This window comes from Trichechus manatus, unplaced genomic scaffold (assembly GCF_000243295.1).
Source record: "Trichechus manatus latirostris isolate Lorelei unplaced genomic scaffold, TriManLat1.0 scaffold00050, whole genome shotgun sequence".
Lineage (NCBI taxonomy): Eukaryota > Metazoa > Chordata > Mammalia > Sirenia > Trichechidae > Trichechus > Trichechus manatus.
In genome coordinates this window covers 4,370,154-4,373,627 of record NW_004443986.1, presented here as the reverse complement: position 1 = coordinate 4,373,627, position 3,474 = coordinate 4,370,154, and positions in this window count along the sequence as shown.

The window sequence follows — 3,474 nt, the reverse complement described above, 5'->3', positions numbered from 1 at the left end:
TTCTTCTCTTTGTTTCACACCGCTTTATTTACCTAGTCACTGTCTCTACATCCAGTGCATAAAATGACAGATTTCCAACCAAAATCTCAGTCAACACACAGAGTAGTCAACTTTAATTGTAAACAATCACTAAACAAACTTTAAAGTATTTCTACCAATATGTAGCTCTGTGGGAAATTGTTTTCTCAAAGTATTGTGGATGATTATTAAAAAAAAATAAATAAACGAAGTAAGGTAATGCGACAATAATGATCTGAAACTGTGAGTCAAACGAGTAAGATTAAAGGCACAAAGAAACTCTTCCTAATAAACAAGCAGATAACTGCTGGAAAGAAAAATATGTTCCTTGTTTGAAATTAACAGCCAAACATTCTCAACCTACACAAAACTGTCATAAAGGACATCTAAATCTGTTCTTGTTTATAACGTGTTGTGACAAGATTTGACAGTTTATCAGAGAACTATAATTGCCACCTAAACATCTAGCATTTTGTCAACTGCAAGTATATTTAGTGAAAGCATTGATTTCACTTTAAATACAACAACCATTTTTCTCCACTTTCTGAAAAAACTGACTGCATTTCTTTTCTCCTTAGCTGATCAAAGCAGCATCAGGACTCTCTTTGAATTATTTATGTTGGAATTGTGAAGGGTAAAAGAATAATCAGTAAAGCAAGAAACTATTACCAAGGTAATATACATCTATTCTGGGTATTGACTCAAAAGACCTTCAAAATACAACAGTTCTCACAAATCTATAGAGATGACATTTAAATATGCTTGCCTCGGGAAGGAGAAAGATACGGCATTTTCTCTATACCAGAATTTTCATTTCCAAAGTAATTTATTAAAAAAAGATGTCTTAAATAGAAAAAATACTATTGTTCAGCAGGCATCTTTCCTCCCTGTAGCGTATGGCAGAAGGAGTTAATGATAAGACATTTGTCTCCCTCAGCCTATGGAAACCAAGGTAAATAAGAGCTAAATCCCCTTGCAACAGATCAGGTACAGAAATGTCAAAGTAACAAAGATATTTCCATTATACTTCTAATAGTTCACTTCTTTCTGGAAACAGTTTTTAAAGCAAAAGAATTTTCCGGTCTCAGGTTTGGGGTTTTGTTCTTTGTTGTAGTTGTTCAGTAAAAGAGTAAAATCTTTATGCAAAAATTTCTGCACTATTGTTAGTTGCCGTTGAGTCGATTCCGACTTATGGTGACCCTGTGTGTGCAGAGCACAACTGCTCCATAGAGCTTTCAAGGCTGTGACTTTTCAGAAGCAGAGCACCAGACCTATCTCTGGAGGTGCCTCTGTGTGAGTTCAAACTGTCAACTTTTTGGCTCGTAGTTGAGTGCTTAACTTTTTACACCACCCAAAGACTCCTACTTACTTAATTTTTCCATCATTCTGATAAACTACAAAGAAAAGGAAAGGCTTAAAAGTGGTATAAAAAAAAAAAGCCCTATTTGAAAATTCAGTAATCCCACATTCTAATCCATGCTCTGACTCTAATTAGCTGTTGAATCGCAGGTAAATTGCTTCATTTCTCTGGGCCTTAGTTACCTGTCTGTGAAGTGAGGTGTTAAAAGGGTAATCTCTAAGGCCATTTCCTTTTTTAACATTTTATGATTCTAGACAAATTCCTGGAACTATGAGGTATAGCAACAGCCAGAGCTTAGAGCAAAAATAGCAGCAAGACAAAAATCTACTGAACACCTCAAGAAAATGTGACCCACTATAGATTTTTAATGTTTACATTAGCATTCAGTCCTATTTAGATAATATTAAGTCTGTTTAAAATCTGTTTTGTTTTTCTTTAAAAACTGAAAAATGTGTGACACACTGAGAACACTAAAAGAAAAAAACACTTTAATTGAAGCTGCAAGTAATTTAGTGCTTCTGTACTAAACCCCAGGATTTTCTTTAGAAATCACTGTATGTAGTCTGGCTAGGGATGAGAATTACATGGTGTAGGTGGGTCTATTGATTTTCTGAGAGGAGAGAACATGAATGAAAGGCTGTGGGCAGAAATGAGCCAGTATGCACTGTCAACCACTGCGAGCTTAAACGGAGGAGAGAAGCATGTTGGTGTTGGGGAGGGAGATGATTGGATCAGCAGCAGGATATTTTGATGTAGCCTTTTGGATACAGATGTTTATATGGCTTTTTAACAAGAGCTTATTCAATATATAAAACACTTGTCATAGCAAAGTAATGTGTTTCACAGATGTTGATGAACCTTACCTATCTCTGTCGCCTACCCTCTACCTTACCCCATACCTGAGCTTATCCTGTCCGTGAGCCGAACCCATCCCTGATGCCATTGCGGAGGCTCAGAAGTGGGTAGAGGAAATATATTCAACAAATTACTTTATAATTTCAAAATATGAAAATATGATGATTTGCTTTTTAGGCTGTCAAAACATCCCAGTATCCAAATGTCAGACACACCGCTAGCAAAATAAGAAAGTATGATCTGTATCTGATGCCCTCATTCAGGCAATCCACTGTTGAAACTCTTGGTATGCATGGTCCCTTCCACTTCCTGCCCAACTACTCCAAAAACCCAATGCACTGTGGAAGCTATGTACTTAGAATTTTCTAATAAATACTTAATCACCATATATATTTTGTGAGTATTTTCTTAACTATAAAAGTAATGAAAGTTTAAATTTACTACATAAATTGGTGGTAATAAAATGTGACAGTCCCCCTTCCTCCCTAACTCCCACCAACCTACTACCCTCTTAGTAATAATTTGATTCTTTGAGTCTTACATAATTTTAAATACATAACTGTCATATTACATATATTTTTGTGACTGACATTTTACCTTAAGAAAAATCCATGTGATGACACATAAATCAGTGTCTTTAATAGCTGTGTATGTACAATAAATCATTTGATACTTCATCTGTCAATGGACATTTGTTAATTTCCAGATTTTGCTTTATCAACAATTCCAGAGGGTTACTATTTGTCGTTTACCACTTTATACCCTATAAGCAGTACAGCAGCTGACCCATAGGAGGCGCTTGGGAAATATTTATTGAATGAATAACACCCCGGCGACAATTACTCTTATCAATATAGTTTTTGGAGTGTTTGCAAATATTTCCCTTGAATAGATTCCTAGAAGTAAACATAATCAGTCAAAGGCTATGTGCAAAATTTTCCTTACAAAATCTACACACACTTTCTACTATATTCAAATTGAAGAAGTTATCTATCATAATTTTGGCCACTTGATATGAAAATAATTAGCATTTTCTTGATTACTAGTATTTTTTCATATGTTTATTGACAACTTGATTTTTTTTTTCTGTGATGGCCTATTTATATCATTTTCGAACTTTTTTTGGTTGTCTTTTTCTCTCTCAATTAAAGGAAGTTTGTCTAAAATATACTTCCCAAACATTTTCTCTAGTCTGTAACTTTCCTTTTAAATTTGTGTGGTTTTTGCCTTGTAAGTTGTAT